This window comes from Nipponia nippon, unplaced genomic scaffold (genome assembly GCF_047370975.1).
Source record: "Nipponia nippon isolate SJK-2023a ecotype South Korea unplaced genomic scaffold, ASM4737097v1 scaffold_29, whole genome shotgun sequence".
In the NCBI taxonomy this organism is placed as follows: domain Eukaryota; kingdom Metazoa; phylum Chordata; class Aves; order Pelecaniformes; family Threskiornithidae; genus Nipponia; species Nipponia nippon.
In genome coordinates this window covers 2,129,659-2,155,252 of record NW_028262346.1, presented here as the reverse complement: position 1 = coordinate 2,155,252, position 25,594 = coordinate 2,129,659, and the positions used below count along the sequence as shown (strand labels likewise).

At 39.4% G+C, this 25,594-nt stretch overlaps 1 pseudogene; it reads left to right on the top strand.

The window, feature by feature from the left end:
* Positions 1 to 1,458: 1,458 nt before the first annotated feature.
* Positions 1,459 to 25,594, top strand: part of LOC104011771 (uncharacterized) — a 39,824-nt pseudogene continuing 15,688 nt past the window's right edge.

Below are 25,594 nucleotides of genomic sequence, written 5' to 3'. Positions count from 1 at the left end.
GGTGCCCCAGCACACCCCCACCCCCCCCGAGCGGGAAGCGTTGAGCCCCTGACGAGCGGCAGCTCTGACTCAGCGTGGGCGGGGCCAGGAGTAACGGCGGCTAAACTCCCTACGTACAAAAGCAGCCCTCTAGGGAGCGTGAATGGTCAGGAGCGTGGTGTGGTAGTTTGCGCAGGCAGAGTGCAAAGGTAGGGCCACTTCTACTTTTTTTTGTCTTTCTTTCTGGGAGCGACAAGAGGCAGTCTTTCACCGAACCAAAAAATGGTTTCTACACACTGAAACGGCTGTGCTTGAGGCTGTAACCCAGACGGAGGGGTCACAGCCTCCCCAGGTAGATGTATACACCCAAACAGATACCCTAAGGATAGATTGAGCTGCTCAGACCCTCAGTTGTGGGGAGCTCCAGATTCTAGAATTCCCCCTAGGGCCTGAATGCAGGGGTGTGTTTTATGGGTGCAAGTGTGCCCAGCTGGATAAGCTTTGTGAGCAGGTGGCTATGTTGTGTGAGGAGCTCACCAGGCACCATAGTATTTGGGAATCTGAGTGGGAGATTGATGCATGGTATTATGCATTAATATGAGCTGAGTGACAGCCCCTCTGTAGATCCTTACAAGGGGAAGGCAAGTTAGTCCCTGATCCTGAGCTGACAGGTCTGGCTGATTTGCAAGAAAAGGGAGACTGGGCTCTTGCATCTGCTTGGAGCAGAAGGAAGTGTCTCCCCCACGCTACCGAAGTGACACTTCACAACAGATATGATGCTCTGGGGCTGGAAGGAGAAGACTGCATAGGGAATAGCTAAGACCAAGAAAAGGACAATTATGCAAAGGTGGTGCAACTGACCAGCTGTATTAAAACCAGTGCCACCAGAAAAAAGTGAAGGGTGTTAGTAATTGGGGACTCCTCACTGAGAGACACTGAAGCACCCATTTGCCGTCCGGACAACCTCTCTAGAGAGGTTTGCTGCCTGCCAGGGGCCTGCATCTGTGATATCACAAAGAAGCTACCAAGCCTGGTAAAGCTGGAAGACTATCATCCATTCCTACTCTTTCACATAGGGTCGAACGAGGCTACAACAAGGAAAATCCGAAACATCAAAAGGGACTTCATATCCCTCAGAAAGATGTTGAAGGGATTGGGAGTGCAGGTTGTGTTCTCCTCTATCCTCCCAGCAGGAGGCGGGGACCCAGGAAGAAGTAGGTGAATAGATCAGATGAATGACTGGCTGCATGGTTGGTGCCATGGTCAGGGCTTTGGGTTCTATGATCTCGGATGTACCTTTGAGAGGCGGGGCATGTTGACAACAGATGGGATGCATCTGATGAGGTGGGGTAAGAATGTTCTGGGGAGTAAGCTGGCTGGACTTATCAGCAGGGCTTTAAACTAGATTCAGCGGAGGGAGAGGATGTACTTCAGAGGAACAGGGAAGAATGAGGGAACACCTCGGGAGGCAGCAGGGAAATGCCTGTAAATCATCCCAAAGGAACTAGTGAAGGCTCCTCCCAAAAGGTGACAAGGCCGGCAGCCCAGCTGAAGTGCCTCTACACTAATGCACGCAGCATGGGTAACAAGCAAGAGGAGTTGGAGACCATGGTGCAATCAGATAACTATGACCTGATTGCTAGCACAGAAACATGGTGGGATGATTCACGCAACTGGAACACGGCAATCGAAGGCTACAAGCTATTCAGAAGAGACAGACTGGGAAGGAGGGGAGGGGGTGTTGCCCTATATGTTACAAAATGGATAGACTCTGAGGAGCTGCCTCTGAGAACCAACCATGAGCTAGTTGAGAGCTTGTGGGTAAAACTTAAGGGTCAGACCAATAAAGGTCACCTTGTGGTTGGGGTCTACTATAGGCTGCCTGATCAAGAGGAGCCTGTTGATGAGGCCTTCTTCCTTCAGATACAGGAAGCATCATGCTGGCCGGTATTCATCCTGATGGGTGATCTCAACCACCCAGATATCTGCTGGGAAAGCAATACAGCAGGCTGCAAGCAATCCAGGAGACTACTGGAGTCTGCTGAAGATAACTTTCTGGTCCAGGTATTAGACAAACCAACCAGAGAAGAAGCATTGCTGGACCTGGTGCTCACCAATGCAGAGGAACTCATTAAAGAGGTGAAGACTGGAGGCAGTTTAGGCTGTAGTGACCACGCCCTGGTTCAGTTTGTGATCTCAAGAAACATGGGCCTGGCAAAGAGCAAAGTCAGGACCCTGAACTTCAGAAAAGCAAACTTTCAGCTGTTCAAAGATTTAGTGGATGAGATCCCCTGGGAAACTGTCCTTAAGGACAAAGGAACAGAACAGAGCTGGAAACTCTTTAAGAACACTTTTCTTAGAGCACAAGAGCTCTCCATCCCCCTGTGTAAGAAATCAGGCAGGGCAAGAAGGAAACCGGTGTGGCTGAGCAAGGACCTCCTCCTCAGTCTTAGGCGTAAGAAGGAAATGCACAGCCAGTGGAAGCAGGGACACATAGCCTGGGGAGAGTACAGGGAAATGGCTAGGACATGTAGGGATGGGATCAGGAAGGCCAAGGCACAGATGGAACAGAAATTGGCAAGGGATGTGAAGAATAATAAGAAGGGGTTCTATAAGTACACTAGTCAGAAAAGAAAGGCTGAGGAGAGTGTCCCCCCTCTGATAAACATGAATGGGGAACTGGTGACAATGGATATGGAGAAGGCTGAGGTGCTCAACGAGTTCTTCGTCTCAGTCTTCACTGGCAGACAGGCTTCCTGCACCTACCAAGTACCAGAACCTCTAAGAGGGGGCTGGGGGAGTGAAGGCCCTCCCACTGTAAGTGAAGAGTAAGTTCAAGACCACCTGATAAAACTAAACAAACAGAAGTCTATGGGACCTCATGACATACATCCCAGGGTCCTAAGGGAACTGGCTGATGTAGTTGCAAGACCACTCTCCATCATATTTGAAAAGTCATGGCAGTCAGGTGAGGTCCCCGGTGACTGGAAAAAGGGTAACATCACCCCTATTTTTAAAAAGGGTATGAAGGAGGACCCAGGGGATTATAGACTGGTGAGCCTCACCTCTGTGCCTGGGAAGATCATGGAACAGATCCTCATGGAAGCAATGTTAAGGCACATGCAAGACAAGGAGGTGATCCGAGTAAGCCAGCACGGATTCACTAAGGGCAAATCGTGCCTGACCAATCTGGTGGCCTTCTATGATAGAGTGACTGCAACAGTTGATAAGGGAAGACCGATTGATGTCATCTACCTAGACTTCTGTAAAGCCTTTAACACAGTCCCACACGACATCCTTATTTCTAAATTAGAGAGATATGGATTTGAAGGGTGGACTATTCGATGGATAAGAAATTGGCTGGATGGACACATCCAGAGAATTGCAGTCAATGGCTCTATGTCCAGGTGGAGACTGGTGATGAGTGGTGTCCCTCAGGGCTCTGTCTTGGGACCGGTGCTTTTCAATATCTTTATCAATGACATAGACAGTGGGATAGAGTGCACCCTCAGCAAGTTTGCGGACGACACGAAGCTGAGTGGTGCAGTTGACACACCTGAAGGATGAGATGCCATCCAGGGGGACCTGGACAAGCTTGAGAAGTGGGCCCATATGAACTGAATGAGGTTCAACAAGTCCAAGTGTAAGGTCCTGCACCTGGGTCGAGGCAATCCCAGACATGAGTACAGACTGGGAGAAGAACTCATTGAGAGCAGCCATGCAGAGAAGGACTTGGGGGTCCTGGTGGACGAAAAGCTGCATATGAGCCAGCAATGTGCACTAGCAGCCCAAAAAGACAACTGTATCCTGGGATGCATCAGAAGAGGCATGGCCAGCAGGTCGAGGGAGGTGATTCTGCCCCTCTACTCTGCCCTCGTGAGACCCCACCTAGAGTACTGCATCCAGCTCTGGAGCCCTCAACACAAGAAAGATGTGGACCTTTTAGAACGGATCCAGAGGAGGGCCACAAAGATGATCAGAGGGCTGGAGCACCTCTGCTATGAAGACAGGCTGAGAGAGTTGGGGTTGTTCAGCCTGGAGAAGAGAAGGCTCCGGGGAGACCTTATAGTGGCCTTCCAGTACTTAAAGGGGGCTTATATAAAAGAGGGGGAGAGACTCTTTATAAGGGCAGATAGCAATAGGACAAGGGGGAACGGTTTCAAACTGAAAGAGAGGAGATTTAGATTAGATGTTGGGAAAAAATTCTTTATTCAGAGGGTGGTAAGACACTGGAACAGGTTGCCCAGAGAGGCTGTGGACGCTCCATCCCTGGAAGTGTTCAAGGCCAGGTTGGACGGGGCCCTGAGCAACCTGGTCTAGTGGGTGGCATCCCTGCCCATGGCAGGGGGGTTGGAGTTAGATGATCTTTAAGGTCCCTTCCAGCCCAAGCCATTCTGTGATTCTATGAAGAACACCAACATGATGAAGGTGACTAACAAAAAAACCCACCAAACCAAACACACCGTGCCCACCCCCTCCAAACAAAATCTACAAAAAAAAATAGAAAACAAACAAGTCCTGGGTCTTGAGGTGAACTGTAAGTGAGGTTGAGATGTTCTGGACTAGAAGAAGGCATAACACCAATACTAATAGTAACAAAAAAAACAAAACAAAACAAAAAAATGAAAAATGAATGCCAGGAAAAATAAAGTATAGCTTTGAGGGCTATTTTGATAGCATATATATGTGTTCAGAGTGTTAGTTTCAGGGTAGCTTATAATAAGACTCAAAATAACCTTTGTCTGGTTGTACTTAAATTCTGAAGAACAGATGATTTTTTTAATGGTATTTACTGAATAAATCAGCTCCACTAGCCACTGACTGCCAGAACAATTAATACTGTTATTTTAACAGCTCTTGCTAAGACAGGTTTTGGTTGCACCACATATTGCTCAGCTTGACTGCTCTCACTTATAAATCCAAGCTGAACATGCTTTCCCCACTGCAAGGATCACTGGGTAAAAATCTACAGTTAACTTTATCCAGGACGTGAAAGCATTTACCACGTAACTATCCCTTCTGCTTTTAAAAGGAGTGAATTCCTTCTCCTATGGAAATCAGTAGGCACTTGTATTATGAACTTCAGCATACTTACCTGATACATAGAGATTTCATCATATGAACCTAAAAAGGTTGTGAGACCACTAATAAATTTGGAAAAAAAAAAACCAACATCAACAGTACCCTTCAAACACATGAAGGACTTTTTCTTTTCTTCTGACTGCAAGTCTTGATGGCTTGCTTTTTATTTCAATACCACAATTATGACAGTGTGCAATACATATGTAAAATGGTTTAAAGAGTATACAGGGGTTCACTGCTTGGTCAGTTTACAAGGAATCAAACAAAAATAAATGAGTCCTTATCAACAGAAGTCACAAACATACTCTGTAAATTAACATACATCAGATGCTGCAAAAAACAGCACATCAGCAATCCAGATCAAACAAGGATAAAGAAAGAGGATTGACAGGCTCTTTGTTATCTTTTAGAGAGGTAATTGCAGGTTTCCATATTGATAATATAATGGAACAGCCTCCAGTCTCAATAACTCTCTTAAAATCCAAGGTAATACTGGAGACTCTGGTAAAGTTATTCTGGATTTACACAGGCGTAAGTGAGAGTAAATATATTTTGACCTGATTGAAGTTTTCATCCTTTCATCCATTCTAAATTATCTACAGTATCTTCTCTACTACAAATACTCTCCTCATTTTTAAATTATCAGTACAGAAAAGGTCAAAAGGTGATGTGAGTGGGCTTTTCTGTATGACTCCATATTTTAATGTTCATAAGCCACATCTTCACATGTTGTAAAATGACTTATTTTCATTTATTTTGTAGTAAAACCAGAATGCATTTCAATGACAAAGGGTTTGGTCTTGTAAAAACTTCATCTAGCAGTAAGATCACACATAAATGCTCTCCCACATGTCAATGGGATTGTTCGATAGTGCTCCCTATTCTATCACAAGCATTCATTATACTGGGCTCTAATTTAGCCCAGAGGCACACACTGATAAAAAGCAAAAATGCACCTGAATACCAACATCAGATTTTCAGTTAAATTGTGGCTTTTTAACTTTACTCAGCAAATGGAATACTTTTATCAAGAAACAAAGCTCATTTATGGAAGCTGGAAGGAAAGATCAGCGAAAACAAAGCAAGCAAATATGATTCAGAAGTTATGCTTTTACAGTTCAAGGCAACTGATCATGGCAGCACTTAAAGCAAAATAGCAACAGCACTTCCACTGCAACAGTAGCAGACCCAGCTGATTGCTTGTTAATGCAAGAAAATCATGGGACCCAATAAGACAGGGCAAATCCCTGTTACTGGTCCAGGTAAAGGTAAAATGCTATTCCACTGGGCTTGTTTTTTTCCTTTCAGCAAATTCCCACATACAAACATGTGCCAACTTCAATAGTCCATGAGTTTTAAATATTTTACAGATCTCATTTTTTCTCCTTCACTTCAGGGACTCAGCTTGTACTTTTAAAATGTGCTTTTTATTCTTACGGGAGGTTTTTTTTTCTAGCCATTAAAGTAGGAAACTAAAAGTCAGGACACCTGGCTTCTATTCCCAAATCTATTCCTATTTCAAGCGGTCAATGCCTCTGTCCTTGTTTACCAGGCTGTAGATAGAAATCCTAATAGTTACCTACCTCAAAGGGGATTTGTGAACTGTAAGACTTAATTAATGGTTGCAAAGCAATTTGAGTACCATGGATAAAATACTTTCTGCAAGTGCATGGTAATTGTTGTAGAAATAATAGCCTCTTTACCTGTGGTAGATTTTTTGCAAACTGTAGGTCTATAAGGTGTGGGTAACCTCAGTGCTGTAAATCCTATACAAAGTCCATTCAAATTCTTCAAATAAGGTTTTAACCAAGAACAAATGTGGAATAAATCTGGACTCCATAAAATAGGAGTGAGGTGAATCAGACACTCTATGTCCTGAGGAATCAGATACAGTATAGTCAGCTCACTGATCTGTATCAACACATTAATCGTTTATGTAGCTTTTAATTTACAACACAGACATATCTAAAATAATCAGGTAGAGGCAGGCATTAAAAATTCACTGCATGGGTCATAAAATGATTAGTTATTCAAGTGACTTCAGATTTGTATTTCATTAAGGAATAATTTTAATTTACTTTTAAACAGTTTATATACAGAGATTTAAGAACTCTTGGAAGCTGATTATGCAGAACTCCCACTTTTATGCAATCAATATATTTAAGTCCCTTTTTTTCAAGCTGGTTTAATTTGTTTGAAAGCACATGGAAAAAATATGGCTCGATAATTTGAGGGGGGAAAAATTCCTTTAATTTACAGAAAACAGTGGGTCTATTTTATTTGCATTTTTTATACATGCATGATAGCTGAAAGAAGATCAAAGGGGAGTCTGCTCTCCCTACTGATCCAGCCTGATTGTATCCCATGCCCTCCACTATAACAAGCTCTCAACTTGGAGCTGATTGTAGCTTGGTTGCATTTAAGCAGCTGCATTCTACTCAGCTGCTGGAGAACTGGTTTCCTGCTTATTGGAAGTGTTTATTTTCTACTGCCCTTCTTGATCACATGCTGCAACAATCTGTAAAACAATAGCAAGTCTAGGGTCAGTTTAAATAGAAATTAATCTTGCTCAGGTTATTTAGCAACGTTTCTCTTCCCCTTTCTTCCTTTTCTTATTTTTTCTTTCTTTTTTTCTCTTCTTTATCCTTTTGCAATAAACATTTTCAGGTGTCTCCTGCAACTACAAGAACTAACACAATTATGTCAAAAATGCCATTATCAACCTTGTTGGGGAAGCAGTGTAGCTCATCGAGCAGGTAGCCTTTGTGTTCTGTTTTTTTACCTATTTCTTTATTCACTTCCATGTCTTATCCTGGATCCCTGTAGCTTTTAACTTAAACAGATGCCTGTCATGTGGAACTTTATTGAGGGCTTTCTGAAACTCCAGATAAATCATGCTGTATACATTGACACTGTCAACCTTGTCTGTAACCTTCTCAAAGTCAAAAGAAGTTAGGCAGATTCCTGCTTTTCCATATTCACAGTTTGACTTTATTTTTTGTTGAGGAGATGAGACTGTGGGGCATAGTCCCAGCTGATGTAAATTGCTGCATCTCCATGGAAATCAATGGAATTGTGTTGTTTTACACACTGCCCTGCAAATCTTTGCGTTCTCCAACTGAACAAAATTTCTATTTTTGATGCATAGTATAAACACCCAAGTTTAATGATGCAGTGAACATTTACTTAAAATATGGACCCTGAGATACATAAGTTATCCACAGGAGATTAATGCCCCTGCATCTGTATTTTTCCCTTTTGCTCCCAAACTTGCTTAAAATGCCCTTTCCATTTCCTTCAAAAAATGAACAACAGCAAATCACAATTGAAAATTTTGTGGGACACGTTAGTCCTTTCAAAAGGACCTGAATCATGTCACATTCAAGTCTGGTATGGCTCACATTGGATAATGGAGGATATGCATTGCCTATAGCCCCTGCCAAATATGTCAAATATCTTTTGTGGGAGAGTTCACAGATTTTATTTTCACAGAAAGGACACAGAGAATCCCAGATTTTTCAGATCTCATTGCTTTTATCATAGAATCATAGAACCATTTAGGTTGGAAAAGACCTTTAAGATCATCAAGTCCAATTGTTAACCTAGCACTGCCAAGTCCACCACTAAACCATGTCCCTAAGCACCACATCTACGCATCTTTTAAATACCTCCAGGGATGGAGACTCAACCACTTCCCTGGGCAGCCTGTTCCAATGCCTGACTACCCTTTCGGTGAAGAAGTTTTTCCTAATATCCAACCTAAACTTCCCCTGGCGCAGCTTGAGGCCGTCTCCTCTCGTCCTATCACTCATTACTAGGGAGAAGAGACCAACCCCCACCTCACTACAACCTCTTTTCAGGTAGTTGTAGAGAGTGATAAGGTCTCCCCTCAGCCTCCTCTTCTCCAAACTAACCAGCCCCAGCTCCCTCAGCTGCTCTTCATAAGACTTGTGCTCTAGACCCTTCACCAGCTTTGTTGCCCTTCTCTGGACACACTCCAGCACCTCGATGTCCTTGTAGTGAGGGGCCCAAAATTGAACACAGTATTTGAGGTGCAGCCTCACCAGTGCCGAGTCACTTTTATGATCTTATTTCTGTTTTCATCACCCTTAATTTACAAGGAAGGAAACTTTCAACTTCAGTAAGAGTTTAGTTATTAGACATGTTGAACTTTGATTCTTTTAATGCAGCAGAAGTATTTACACCCTTATTGGGAAAACCCAAAACAGGTAATAATAACTAATACATGCCTCATAAAACTAAAATCAGCTTCTGGAAATTATCTATGTTTTGCTCCTTCTAGAATACTTGTTACAAAAGCATTCCTGGCAGCTTTTCCTGCTTTTTAACCAACAAGGATAACCAATTTTTCCTTAAGTCATTAATGCTTTTTCACAACCAAATACAGCAGTCAGGCACAATTCTTCATTTGCTTTGTTGAGCTTGATCCAAGACAGTCCCATCCTTGGTCTTTCTACGAGCTGCATCTTCGTTGCCAAGCTTTTGTCCTGCCCTGTATCACCATGGATTCTGATCTTCCTTCCTGCCTTTGGCTGGGACATGGGCATAATAACCCATGCTACTGCTTATTGCCCAGCAGAGTTGTGTTCATGAGCTCTTCTCCTTAGTGATGTTTCAGAGGTCTTTCCCCTTTTCTTTTTTTGACATCTGATTTTGGAACAAAGAAGGTGGGGTGGGGGGAGGAAGGGATTAGTGTATGGAAGTGCAGGAAGGATGCTTTATCTATGACTTACAGTTTCCTAGTACTATATATTCCTTAGTGCATCCTTCTGATATTTCTTGTCTTTAGAGACTCATGTAATCCATGACAGACATTCCCATTGTTCTTATGTGAAAGAAAACATTTCTTGTTATATTAGCTATCCTTGCTCTTGCCCAGACTATTTAATGACTCATGCGGGGAAGTGATATTAGGCCCATTTGCATCATTAATAATATTTAAAGGCATGTCCTCAAGTATCCCAAGAACTCTGAAGGCAGGAGAAAGGCTCTCATGGATTTTAGTGTGCTTTCACTGAGACCTGTGTTCAAAAAGAGGGAAGCTGTCCATAGGTGAATTTTACGGAGTATATTGAAAATGCTCACTTAACCCTCAGTGACTCTTTACCGTTGTGTCTCACTGGATTTTTGGAAGGTATCAGACACAGAGGGCTGTGCCTCCTGCTCTCAACATCCATTTAACACAACACTGAAAGATAGAATTTGACGCTCTGAGTACATGTGCTCCTGACTCTAGTCTTCACAGACTTGTACTATAGCATCATCATTAACGTATGAAACTGTATCCTTCTGCCTGAAAAAAAACAAAACCAATAAAAAAAAAGCATTGTAAATATGGATACCCATTTCTAGCCGCAACCCAGACCAACTCCAATCCCTCAAAAAAGTTTGAGAGGCACAGTACTGGTCACCAAATACGAGAATCATTAGCATCTTTAAATTTCCTTGGCGTCTTTATTCCTAGTGTTCTATGGAAAGCACTCAGACATTGGTAATGACCAATAGTCATGACCAATAGTATTAAACTCAGTGCTGGGCAAAATCATAGCTTTTTCCATACCCTTTTTTGCTGGGTAAATTCTAGTGTCAGAAAATCTGTTGTTCTGAAGGCAATAGTAAAAATACTGAGGTACTCCTTTTGCTTCAGAAGTGAGACTGTCTACCTGTTTTACTGGCATCCTGCAGGGGAAGACAGATGCTGTCTGAAAAGGTGTCTGCAAGGTATTAAACTGGATCCAGCTCAGACATTAACTATTGCCAGTGCTTTTTACAAAAAGAGACTTAAATGTACAAAAGCACAGATCCATGCTTTTAACAACTGGCTATTCCCTACAGATATCTACACCTTTGGGCTTTTTCACCTTCTAAACTATCACTGCTCTGCTATGCCTCTATTTTAACAGAAACATCTTATGGGAACACACCTATTTAGAAAGAAAATCAAGCAGCATTTACAACCTGTATCTTCCCTCTGTGGCTAACCTGAGGACAAAGAAAACAAATGAAAGCTGGAAGAAAATGAAAGACTCAAATGAAGATAAAGGTAGCAGAAATTCACCCAAAAAACAAAACCCTAAAAACCCCAAAACAAAACCAAAAAATCAAGAGACTAAACCGAAAACACCCCAACAAAAACAAAATCATGAGCAGATGCATCTCTTTACTATTGACCTTAATAAATTTGTTTTAGATATTCAGATGAAAAGCTTATGCCTTTTTGCCCTTCACATACATATTTTCTGACCACTATGAATTCAACTTTTGGTGTCTTCTCCGTATTGACACAGAGTATATCAAGCGTCAGCCTTTGAAAATAAATATCAAATATCCACAGATTACTAAGAAATAAATAAAATAACTCAGGACTTTACACAGAGGTCTTTTAATCCCTGGCATGACTTTTGGGGATTTTGAAACAAACAAACAAACAAAAAAAAAAAAAAAAAAGAAAAAAGAGACTAAAATCTGCCTTGAATGCTACAAACAGATTCTTCACCTGGAAGGATTTTTTCCCAGAAGAAAACAAAGAATGCTTGGAAAGATGGATAGATAAGTGCACATGCTGATAGTAGAAGTCTTGTTGCAAAATAGATTCTGCATTGGTAAGAAATGTAGTTTTGTTTGGGAAACTGGGTTTCCCATGGACCTAGCTCTACTTAAACACCTTCAGTAGAAGATGAATGGAGTAATTCATCTTTCCTAGCTGACGCAGTATTGGCAGTTTCAGTCCAAATGATAAAGAAATGGCAGTTTTTCCTTCATTCTGCTATCTGCAGAAATGTCATCGCAAAAGACACTAAACAATTAAAAATTCACAGACAGATTTTCAATGAAGCTATGCCATTTTAAGATAGTTGGGGTTCTGGCCTTAAATTTTTAATTTCTCCAGGCTTCAATATGGTTTCTTTTGTCTTTACATTTTCCTTGCTCTTTCTTTGATGGTTTTTTTTTTCTTCCTCTTTTTTTTTTTTTTTTTCTCCTGAGCAGGAAATAAGGGATCATATTTTTTTATTAATAAAAAAGAAAAAGGAAGTGGAAAAATACCAGAAGAACAGAATTTGTCTTTATGAAAAAAAAATACTGTAGATATTTTGCCAAAAAAGACACATAGTGAAAATAGATTAGTTCATTTGAGCAGTATGTGGAAAATACATATTTCCTGAAGCAGGTGGTGCAAATGAAGAAGATAGGAAGAAAAATGTCTTGCATGGAAAGTATTCTTCAAAATGTGATTTCTCTCATCAAGTGAGGAGGCAGCAAAACATTGCACCACTGAAAGCTGCAGTGTTTCCTAGCAGGCTCTCTTTGGAATCTTAATTTATTTAGTTATAAACACAGATCTCTTGGTTAGCAGTGTTCTCTGATTTTTTTATCCTTTCAACGAAGAGGTGGATAGAAAGATAAAATGGTATATTAGGTAACGAGGTAAATGGGAACAAAAAAATACAGAAGGATCTGGGAGTGAAGACGGGGCATAACTATGTAGCAGAAAAGATATAACCTTGCATCTTTTGACAAACAGCTTCTATTCAGCAGTCAATGCCTCTTTGTTTTTGTCTTTATCTTTCCCATCCACTATGGATAGCAAAGGTGAGGCAGGTACTGACTTCATTTGGCAAGAAGAGAGTCCAATATTTCTCTAATTAATAGCTACTTTTCCAGAACATAAAAATCTGGGTCAGCCAAAACTGCTCAAAAACATGTGTTGAATTAAGAAATCAATATATTTTGGCTTAGTTTTCTTCAGAGGTGAGGAACTGAGACATTTTGGAAAGAAATCAATGACCATTTATAGTCCAAATCAAATTTTGATTGCCATCTCTTGTGTACCAACTGAAATTCTGACCAGACTCTTATTTACCATCCTACCAACTTCCAACAGCTACTTCATTGGATTTTCATCATATTCTAAAATGTTAATATTTATTTTTTTAGTTATGCTGTTAAATCAAGAAACCAAGGATATGTTAAACTAACTTCAATGGAGTTAAAAGTTACAGGGAAAAAAAGTGCTTTATAAAACACCCTCTTCACATAGGATTAATGTTTATATTTGTTTAAATAAAGTATTATATGCGTTCATTCTTCACCATTATGTACTTGACTGCATGGGAAACAGCAGAAGACAGAAATCCAAGCTCAAGATATTTGCAGAAAAGTATTTGTTTGTTTTTTTCTGGTCCAAATATCTCCTGAGTATTGCTGGGACTTGTATAATCCAATGAGGAGGGAAATGGTTGGAGAGGGGAGGAATCATCCTCCCCTTTCCACTGAGTAAGACCTTTCCCTTCAGTAGGCACTGACAGACTGCAGATCTGCCTTAAACTAAGAGCCTGAACCTCCTCTTTCAGTAACTGGGAAGAGGTAAAATTAGTCCAGCTGTTACTGTACTTACGCAGACTTGGAGAGAAATAGACAAAAGCTTTGAAACTCTGTAGTAAGATAAGGGCTGGCGACCGGAAGATCACGCGCTGTACGGAAAGAGTGAAAGGTCGACCCTCCCTTGTCTCCGCCCCTTATAACATGACACGCCTACTGCTGGGGGTATAAAGGTAAACTACTGTGCAATAAACGGGGGAATTGAACACCCACACTGCGTGTGCTGACTGTTCCTTCCCCAGCCCAGGTCGGCTGGAGATCCGCCGGTATAGCCTTGATATGTAACGAACGCTACAAAACTCTTCTCAGGAGAAAGATGACCAGAATCAACATTTCATGTGAAGAACTACAGTTTTGCTAACATTTTTTAATAGTTCGTTAGAGTCAAAATATAAGATAAAAGACTGCCTAGTGGTTAGTGCACTCATTTAGGAAGGAGGGTCATGGATTAAAGTCTGCACTTCAGTGACTAACAGGTTTTTTTCCAGTGACTCTTTCATGTAAAATTCAAATGTTTCTTCAGTTCAGGGCTCAGGGGTTTTGCCCTCTCAGATGAGTGCTCGAGCCATTGGGAGGTACATTGGCATAGTTTTCTTATTTATACTCCCTCACTCTAGCTAAATAACTGATTTTTTCATATTACACAGAACAGCTTTAGTCTCTCCACATTAGGCTGAATGAATTTAAGTGATGGCTTAATTTTGGCTAGCTGAAGTTTTTGATAGCCCTGGGTGTCTCCCATCTTAGGACAGGAAAGACTTTCTGGAATAGCTCAGTAATGCAGACAATTGAAATTTTCTTAACACTTGACTGCACAGAGACACCCAGAATTAAAACTTCAGGTGCCAGAGAAACCTAAGTGTTTATAAGTTAGAAATCTGTATGCTCTAGGGAACTTCAGGACTACACAGCAGTTGGACAAAGATTTTAAGAATGAAAAGGTGTTCAAAGTTCAGTTAAACTTAATTATAGTGACATACATTAATTTGAGGGTTTGAGTTAAAGTAATTGGGAACTTTCATGACACCTAAGAGGACCGAAAAACAAATCCACCAACTCCTAAAGGCTTAGCCAACCTTTGCCTCAAAAAATGCTCACAAGGGAACAGCTGATCAAGGAAGATGTGTTAATAGAAAGCCTTGGGTTTAGTAGATACCTCCCCTAGCTTCCCTTTGTTAGGTATTTAAACATGAATAATTAAACACACTCTAACAGCTCATCTTATATAAATGATTTCCAAGCAGCTGGAAGATGTAGCAGCAACAAGTAACAAAAGTGAAAGGAAATGTTTGCCAGATCAAGATGGAAGTGTCAGCACAATGTTCTTCTACAACTGATGAATCCCTTTTCTGTGCTGCACAGGGCTCGATGATTCTCCACATCAACTGCAGAAAGTTTCTTTATATATGAAAATTTCAGCAAATGTAAAATGTATGCAGAATTAGAAACCAGGTTGATGAGAACAGAAAATGTGGTTGGGCGTGGCTACAACTTCCAAATCCACTCTTCACTCGTAAATTTTACATTGCTATTTTTAAAGGTTGTTTATGCTCACACATTTTTTTTAATTGGAACTTGACCAGATTGTACATATTTTACGATGCCGTCACTTTCCAGAATATCATTCACAGTTTCTTTTTTCCTAACATTTACAAAATTTAATTACTTTCCTCCTATAAAAGATATAGACATCTGCATTTTTTTGAAATACAGTCAGTTTAAGCTGTTTAAAACCAGGAGGGGGGAACATCCTGCTTGATAATTTACCAATAAAAATGAGGAAAGATAAAAACAACAACAGGAACAGACACTCCCTACTTCTAGCCTAAGATTTCTGCAAAACAGAATGCACTGTGCTTTTCTGCTTTGAATGAAAATGCAGAGATAAGAATAACAGGATAGAGCAGGCCAGGATTTTTCAAGTGAAACTGCATTTATTTAAAAAATGAGCTTTCATTAAGCCCCATTATTCAAAAACTCTTGGGTCAGATGGACTATCAGACAATTCTGAGGGAAACTCTTAAATTCCTGGTGGATCTGGTCTCCAGGATTTTCGGAACTCTGGCACTTCAACTGTAGGAAAAACATTGCTGTAGGTTTCTTCCAGCAATTATAGGAGCACCCTTCTACTCACTCATTTGGGCTGACATTATATTAACTGTTTTAGCAACGAAACAGAAAAGAAGGCTGATCCTACAGAGCAGGTTTTGTGGGCTTCCAGATCTTTGTAAGTTTTAATGAAATTGTTTAAATTTCTGTTACAAGATAATTTTGTGACAAAAGGAGAGCCTGATATCTTGCTTTTTCCTACATGAATTTCCCTTACTCACTCAAATAGTCCTGTTAAATCCAAGAGAAAGTCACCAGTGACTGAAAAATCAGGAGCACCACATATTATGAATGATTAAGCACTTTAAAATAAGTTCCCATAGTGTGGGTGGACTTTGTGGTATTTTTATTTCTTTATTTATTTGCATAGGGTGATCCTATAGGTCAACTTCAATGCACAGGATTTCCTGCTGTCCATAAACTGAATGAATGCTCCAAAGTAACTCATCCCCTTGTACCATGTAAGTTTGTCTGAGTATGAAGTGGCTGATGTCAAATTAGTAGACAGAGAGACAGATATTTTTAGGACAACAGTCAAAATTTAAAGAAGTGAGTTTTCTGGGCTGTGTGTTGCTAGAGACAGTTTCTCATTCCCAGACTGCAGTCCAGACTTCTGCACATAGTAGAAAAAGTACTGTACACAGTTTTAGAGTTTCTTTTGCAATTTGAACCTTCCCCTTTAAGAAAATAAATAATGAAGTGTAGTTTCTGTTTGACCTCCCTTAGGAGAGGAGAAAGCACGTGATCCAGTGCTCTAAGCACTGATTTGGTGTAAAGACATTTCCCTTCAATCTTGAGTGGATAAGTCATATACTCCATGTCTCTATTCCTCATCTGTGAAATGGAGGTACTGGCATTTCCACACCAAATGTGGAAATTTAGCCTAATAACTGGGCTAAAGAAATATCCAACTTATTGCTTATTGAGAATACCTCTTTAAAATCCCACTTGCACCCATATACAGATCCAGTCACTCGAAAGCATATCAGTCCCCATCTTGTTTTACTCCTTCAAAAGCATCAGATATTGACTTTTTAACAATATTACCTACTAATATTGTATTAGACCTAAAAATTTTCTGTAAATTATTTTCCCTGGCTTCATTTATATGAGTCTGAGCTATCCTTTTTTTGTATATTTTTACTACTTCTGAAGCTTAGATCAATCTGTCTTTTTTTTTTTTTTTAACAACTATCCCTTTACCCAATTGACCTTTCTACAAAGACTTTCTTTGTTCAGATGCATTTCTTATTTTTTCTTCTTCTTTTTTTCATCTTTTTTTAAATAAACCTAAAGGTAATTGTGTTCATAACTGTATGCTGAATTATAATACCTACTTTTGAGAACAGTGCTTTGTAAAATGAAGACCACTTGATGACGATCTGATATAAAAATAAACCTAGGAGAATAGATTGACTGAGGAACAGTATCCCAGAATACACAATGTAACACTTGTGGGAGAAATTGGACAATGATAATACGAAAGACACCAGAAATCCTTTGACCTGCTGAAGTTCTACTGTGCTACAGCACAACGCAGCTCATCTTTTAATTGTCCAGCTTTTAGTAGTACAAGGAGTCTGAAAACTGAATGAACTAGGGAGAGAGAGGGAGCCAGCCTAACTAAGAAAATCTGCAATGCAGAAGGCAAAACAGACAAATTATTGTCCCAAATTGGGGAAAGAGGAAATGTCTATTGGCTTGCCTTTTGTCCCTAATTAGAAAAGGATTAGAGCTTGTGCAGCTTCAAAGTACAGAATCTGATTTTGTTGGTTGGTTTGCTACAATCCAACATGAAATGATTCCTACACTGATTTCCCTATTTCAGTCCCAGGTATTAAAGAAAACTATCATTTTCACTTATGGAAGCTTTCAGAAAATCAGTGGTGTTTTAGAAACACTTTTCACAGGGTTATGCTTTGCTATGTTTCTTAATAGCTAGGGATTTTAGTCACATGTCTTCCCTTGAAATAATCAGAAACTTCTTAACTGGATACTTCCCTTAGCTCCATGGTGTGGGTATGACTAAGCAAAAGAGAGCCAGAGAGGTCCTTCCAGTACCCTTCACTCTAACTCTTACTGTCATTAAGTGTACAAAGTAGCTGCACTCTGAAACATTATGAACTCTGAGACCCTAAATAGGTCATTGATTTTATCACAAACAGCACAGGCAAAGACAGGTACAGCCACAGTGTCCATGGGCAGAATCATGCCATGGTCATAGTCATGTCATGAAGTGGGAGGCAGAAGGGAAGTTATAGCCACTGTGAATCTGCCTTTGGCTATAACTAAAAGATAGGATGAAGAGCATCATGATAAAGATAACCTGTTCTCTGTTTTGTTTGCTGACCCTGCTATCCTTTAAACTGTGGAGGAAAATATTGGGAACTCTATAGATTCATCTCTTCCCCTGCCTGTTTGATCCTCTACCAGAGTGCTTAGATCCCATTTCTTATAGTGTGGAGAGTTTTCTGCCATTGGTCTCAAGTTATGTCATAATGGATATTCCCCTTATGTATAGTGAAGATTATAACAATCATAGGAGTAATTTGTACCATCTGTAAGGTACAATTGGAAATTCATTTCCTTACAGAGATGTGTAAAGACAGACCTTTAAACATTTTTTACTTCAGTAGGAGCTGCTGCCTTAACACACCTGAGAGTCTTGGCCTGAAAGATTTTGAGCTCGTTGACACCACGCAGCTCCACCAAGCCCACTGGAATCACAGATGGTGACCCTGCAAAAGCAGTCCTGGTTGAAAGGAATGTGATCTCCAGGGCATAAGGTAACCTGTTTGCTTGGGCACACATAACTGATGGGTACACTGCTGTGATAGGTGTTTGTGAGATAACTGTCTACAGGCAAGAAGGCAAGACGCAAAGTGAGGAATGCTCATAGGTAATGTGCCTCGGACTCCTTTCTGAAAGCAGTGCTTCAAAGTTCAGACAGTTATTCTGTGTTTAAGCAGAGGTTGATGTTATTAGATGTGAGTCTCTGGACCGTGTTTGCAGTTCTATGTAAGATTTGCAAACACAGCTGGAAGAAGGCATTAGAAAGAAGAAGTAAAGTCTACATCCAAAATAGAAGCGTGTCCTTAAGTCATGTGTCCTTGGAAATGTTACTTCTCCGTTCTGCTGTGAGAGTTTATATGTTCCCAGGCATCGCACCACGTCCCCTCTGCAGTGGGGATAATGGCAATAGAATTAGGCTTTTATATTCACAAAGAAAGGTCAACATATGCCTTAATAAACCTTGAAAACATCCTTTTTCCACTTTCTGATAATCAAATGTGTTGAAAGAACCAATCAATTGGATGTAAACATTTCATGTTCAGCAGTGTATAGTCATGCAGGACAGTGCATAATGAAATGCTCCAAAATAAAGAATGGACAAAAGTACATCCCTATTAAAAGCATAGATTTATTGACTTATCGATGTGTTTAAAAGGTCTCTGTTCTGAAACTAGGCTATATGTAAATAAGAACAATTGAAAGCCAAGGACATTCACAGGAAGATCTGAAACTATATGAATCACTCAGGCTTTCTGTAGATGGACTTAAAAATTATTTTTAACCTGAGGTTGTCTCTAATCCTGAATTCTTTTGGTATGATAAAAAAGCCTGTTTCTACAAAAGCAATTCTTACCCAAATTAAAAGACTGTGTCTTAACACTGCTGACTGACTTATTTTTAAATCATAAACATTTTAAAGGACAGGAATATAAGAATTTATGACAGCCATTTTTTAAACACTAGAAATAAAGAACAATGCAATATGAATATTTAAAATGAATATTGAACAGAACTATACTCATTCCTTTAAAAAAAACCCAAACAACAAACAAACAAAACCAAACAAAAAACCAATAACATTCTGCTCTTATTTTTAAACTCCTTTTATTCATTCAAGTCCATACATTCTTGTTCTTTTTCTTACAAGGTAAAGGGTGTACTTTATACTCAACTCTGTAGACATAAAAATAATACTTCAAAGTATATGTTATGATTTCTATATCTATCCAGGAAATAATAGCAAAGAAAATATCTCTGTATATGCATACTTCTATATACACATATATTTTCAAACTAACACTAACTCTTCTGTGGAGCTCATTACCTCAAGATAAATTGGGAAGAAAACTTCAGGAAAGGCTTAGGATGCTGACAAATGATCTCTGGCAAATCTCTCAGTGTTTATGGCTCTGCCCTGCTTGGAAGTTCACCTTGCCCCTACTCTGCAAGTCACAGCACCCTGGATACTCTTCCTTGAGGTGTTCCAGATTGAAGGTTTTACTTCTAATTTAAATGAAGATCCTAGTCTTCCTGATGGTGCAGCTGAAGTCTAATCATATGTAGCCTTTTGCCAGCTTTGCTATAGGTCTAGGAGAGGGGAAGACAGTTAGAGGGGAAGACAGCTAGAGACGGTAGTATCTTAAACCACTGAAGCAAGGTTTTGCAGATCTCATCTAACAGAGCCTTTAGATATTGTATACACAAAGGGACTATGCAAACTTAAATGGGGCAGGAAGGTGGTGGGAACAGAGATTCCTCAACAGATTTTACACACATAACTTTTATTTTGATACTAAGTCTTCCACTGAAATTAATGGAAGCTTAGACAGCTAAATGTATTTGCAAATCTGACACATAGACTAAGATGCTTCAATGCATAAGGCATCCCTATCTGATGGGATTAGGAAGAAATACAGTTTAGAAGCACACAGTTATATAATTAAACAGTTACTGATTTCTTACCTTTTCTACTGAAGCATCAGATACTGGCTAATGTCAAAGATGGGAGCCTGGATAATAAAGACCAATTTTGTGATCTAGAATAATGGGAAGGCTTACATAGCTGTAAATCACGTTGAAACACAGCACATGACCAAACTATTACAATATTCTTAAAGCATGAATATCAGCAAATGAATGTTGGTTTTCAGGCAAGTGACAGAGATGTCATTCCACTTATATATAAAAACAAATGAATTCCTTCCAGTTTGAAATGTTCTGCTAACTGCAGAAAGAAGTCTTACATTACACAGTTTAGGACAAGATTGGTGAAAAGATAGAAAGTTTTAAACTACACCCACTGTAGATGAGCAATGATTTGTTGATCAGATACCTGTTATTTGAGAAAAGACTGATAGTTTGGGAAAACCAACTTGAACATAACATATTTGGGGAGTACCAATTTATCCTGGTGTTTCACTTATAGTGTCTTTCCAATGCCTTGATTCCACCATATAAAATTCACAGCACTCCCAGGTGACAAAAGACAAAGTTGTTGGATCATTTAACTTCTCATAGTAGCCCAAGAGAAAAAAGAGAAAAAGCGCAGGGAGAACAGTAACAGACATGATGCTAAGTTACTATTAAAGTTGTTCAGACTGATGAGCAAGGTACTTCAAACAGAAGGAGGAATGTCTCAAACATTGTTCAGCTTTCAGACAGAACCTTCTGGGTGAGATTAGAAAATGCAGAACAGCATTTGGGGGGGAGATTTTTTTTTTTTTTAATGCATTGTTAGCTATAGAGTTCAGCAATTTTAATTTGTTTATCTGTTGACATCCACCTACTTGCTCACAGTCAAACACATACTTACATCAATCAAAACATAAATGTCAGATACCATCACTAACATCAGTGGAGTTATACCATCTTTATCAGCTATCTATAAAGTACTTCTAATTTAGTCAAAACAAAAACCCTTGGAAAGGTTGTGGGAATCAATTTTTCTGAGACTATTTCCACACAGTTTTGAAATGAAAAACCCAGGATTATCAAAGTACTCTCTTCAGCAATCACTTGCAACTCACCTAAATAAGTATCCCTATCCTTACATCATACACGATTTTCTTACAAAATTTGGTGCAAAATGCTTAATAACTCAAAGAGCTTGTAATACATCAAATTAATCTGTTAATGAATGTATAAAATCAACATCAGGTGACCAGTGCTTCCAAGGTGAATCTCTTTTGGGCTCCTCTTTTTGGAATCCCTTTGTGTAAAAACTAATAAAGCAAGGTATAAGGTCAAAGTTACTGGTAATAGAAGGGTGAGATCTGTAGGAAAAGCAAGACAAACAAATATTTTTATTAGAAAAACTGAGAAAAACAAAGAACAAGCTTTTGAGCACATGAGATCTGGAGAAGAAGGATATTGGTTGGTGTAATAAAGTTGATTTCTTTTGCTGAAAATCTTTACCTTTGAGTATCACAAGCACAAGAATACCATTACTCCTAAACATGTAATACATTTAGTACTGATAGCCATGGTGATAGTCCCCTGTTACTTTTAAAGAAAATGAGCAGGAAAGTAACTTAGGAAGCTAAATTTTAGAAATGGCTTTTCACAAAGTGATTAAGAGAAAAATCACCTTCAAAAGCCCACCCTGTCTGATAATCTAACTCTTCTGGAAAGGTGCCAAATTGTTCCTAGAAAGTCTGTGAACATAAAACTGAAGAAGACAGCCCTAGTTCCAAAGGCATTTCCAGCTCTAGAATAGGTGTTAAAGGTTTGCTGTGATCAAGGAATTACTTTCTGAGTTATCTACTTGGAATGCAGACTGAATGCTGAGACACAGACAAGTGTTTCAGCACACGCAATCTTTTTCTGGAGTGTCCTGGTTTCCACTGGGATAGAGTTAATTTTCTTCCTAGTAGCTGGTATAGTGCTGTGCTTTGGATTTAGGATGAGAATAATGTTGATAACACACTGATGTTTTGGTTCTTGCTGAGTAGAGTTTACACTAGTCAAGGACTTTTCACCTTCCCATGCTCTGCCAGGTGCACAAGAAGCGGGGGGGGAGGGGGGGGGGGGCACAGCCAGGACAGCTGACCCAGACTGGCCAAAGGGCTATTCCATACCATATGATGTCATGCTCTGTATATAAACTGGGGGAGTTGGCTGGGGGGCAGTGATTGCTGCTCGGGGACGGGCTGGGCATTGGTTGGTGGATGGTGAGCAATTGTATAGTGTATCACTTGCTTTATATATTATTATTGTATATTATTATTATTATTATTATTATTATTATTATTATTATTACTGCTACTACTATTACTACTATTCTATTTTATTTTACTTCAATTATTAAACTGTTCTTATCTCAACCCATGAGTTTTCTCCCTTTCACCCTTCTGATTCTCTCCCCCATCCCACCAGGGGGTGGGGGAGTGAGTGAGCAGCTGTGTGGTGCTTAGTTGCTGGCTGGGGTTAAACCACGACATGGAGTAAGGGTGCAAGTCCTGTATGTCTACTCACGTTACTTATGCTAGCACACTCATGTATGTTATATTACTATGCAGGAAACTGCTTTCCTATGTAAGTATGTAAAACTAAACTCAGCTAAGGTTGTTGTTCCTCTTACAAATGAACACATCAGAATCTGGCCCACAAGATCAAGCAAGAATAACTTTTCAAAGAATCTTGCTGGCGCATTTTTATTATGCAAAGCATGACCCCCAAATCTATGTTTACATGATAGAAGAGAATGGCTCTGAATGTAATAGATTTTGCCTTTTAACAGAATTTGCATTATAAAAAAAGGCATTTAAGTGAAAATAGATCTGACATAATACACATTTTAAAAAGCTGCCTCAAAATGTATTTACCTGGCAGAACAGCTGTTCTGGTCTCCTGAGTAAATAATTAAATGTTTCAAAGAAACTGCACATATACATATTTACCTGATAGAATGGAACAAATATAGCCAATAATTTTTATCATGCTTGAAATGCATAAAAATTATTTCTGCAAGGACATAAGCCAATATGGTCCTCATAATTTTGTAAACTTGTCCTGAGGGACAGCCTTTAAATCTGAGGTAGAGATGTTTTGGCAAAACAAACAAACAAACAAAAACCAACAAAAACCAGACAGTTAAAGTGTTGATTCATTAAAACCAAAAGCATTCTGAAGACAGGATTATTTTTTATGGCAATTTTGACATTTTGATTTTTAGGAATAAGGATGGGAAATTCAGAATTGTCAAAACCTTCTGGTTTTACACTCTGAAATGAATATTCTCATTTTCTTCACTGACATGCATTTTCTATTACGTATAGATATTCTCTCAGTTTGATTTTGTATGCTAGTTGTTTTTCAGTCCCAGAGGAGGGTGGGAACATAGGCTGGGAAAATAAGATGGAAGGTCTTTGAATAGCCTGTGAGGTTTCTGGTTAGTTTGGAAATGAATAGCAGAATTCCAGACTCACGGCCACAGCACTGCAGAGGGACTGACCCAGATCTTCATGCTGAACCTGCAAAGGCAACAACATACAAATACATCTATATATGTCGCATGCATGAGAGCTGCCTACACAACAGCAGGAGCCGCTAAAGACATTCAGCTCGATGGTTGCTGGTATTCATAGACAGCTGGTTTCTGTAGGAGGCAGAGCTAGAAAATGTCATGTTTTATGAACCTGCCTCACTCACTCTGAGGATTCCAGTGAAAGACAGAAGCAGAAAAAAATCTGTGTTATGCAAGCAAGCAATATAGAAGGCATTTGAGACATTTCCAGTTCTGGTTATTTTGGCCAAAGGTATGGTATCACACCTAATTTTCCAGCAGCCAGTATCAAGTAGAAGAAGAATAGAAGAATAGAATCAATATCAATCAGTATCAATTCAGTCTGTTTTGTTTCCTGCATTTGTTTCACTGTCACAATATTTATTTTTTTCCATAAAAATGGTCCTCTCTACATATGAAAGGAGTTTTCTGCTGTAATTATCAGGGAAAGCTTTCTTCCTCACGGAGCAGCAGGGCTAGAGTGACTTTAACATAAGGAATGGAGAGGGACTTCCAGTATTAACTTTTGCTTTTCACCATCTTTAAACCTATAGAGGAATTCATATGATTAATTGTAGATGTCTACAATGTAGATATCACCTTAGGGTCTCTTCATAGTCAGTGGGCATTTCTAGGATGCAATTCATCTTATACCAAAGTAGACATCTAAATGAGATCAGATTAATAGTGACCTGGAAGTGTTTATTGGTCTTCACTGAGTATAAAGGAAGACGAGTGAGTAGCTAAGATATAGGTTTCTATACTGTTGATGTCTACATTTAGCTACAAGAATTCCTGTTTCTTTCCTGGGGTGTGCAGGAGCAGATTCAATAGCTGCAACTCTGTACATCAGACTGCTATGACTCATGTTGCACTGGAATTTGGCCTGAAAAAAAGTCATAACAAAGTCATAGCAAATACAGTTTTCAGTCTAGCCACTTTTTCATTTTACAGGTATTCACACTGCTCTAAGTAGCATGTATGAGTAAGAGAGCCTCTTTATTTACCCAGAAAATGCTTAAGTCATTACATCTGAAAAAGATGACAAACAGATGCAAGGGATTAATTCCAAACATGTCTGAAAGCCTTTAACGAAGTTATCCGAGCCTCTCACAAACCTAAAGAGAAGACTATCATTTTTGCTACATGCAACTTTTCTATTGCTTGAGCAGCCATTGACATTTTAGAAACACAAATCTAAATTCTTATATATCTTTTCAGGAGTGATTTCTGAAGTGTCCTTTTCACAAAGCATGGGGTGATGCAATCTTTTTCTACATATGAATTAAATATAGGGTGAAAACTGGCCTTCTGTATTGGAAAGCCAAATCTATCTTTAGCAATGACGTGAGTGTGAGTATGCTATGCACACCAGCACACACATACCCCTGCCATTGTGGCACCAGATTCCATTTGGTTCATCCATCTGAAACAATATGCCAGGATCTTCTCAGTCTTAAGCAGGAAATATGACTGAAGAAACAGTACTTTTAAGGGGGCTTATCCTCCCTGAACATTTCAATTCTATAAGACAGCTAGGACATATGAAGTAGTTGCTGATAAGATCTGGTGATATAGAGCTCATATATGAAAATAATAATTAAAATGCTTAAAAGAAGGTGTTCTCACTCAGTTATCTGCTTTACCCTTTATGTTCCATCCTTTAAATACCATCTCTTATATGCATGGTTTCTTAGATGTTCAGAAAAAAGGGAGGCTTCAATCGTG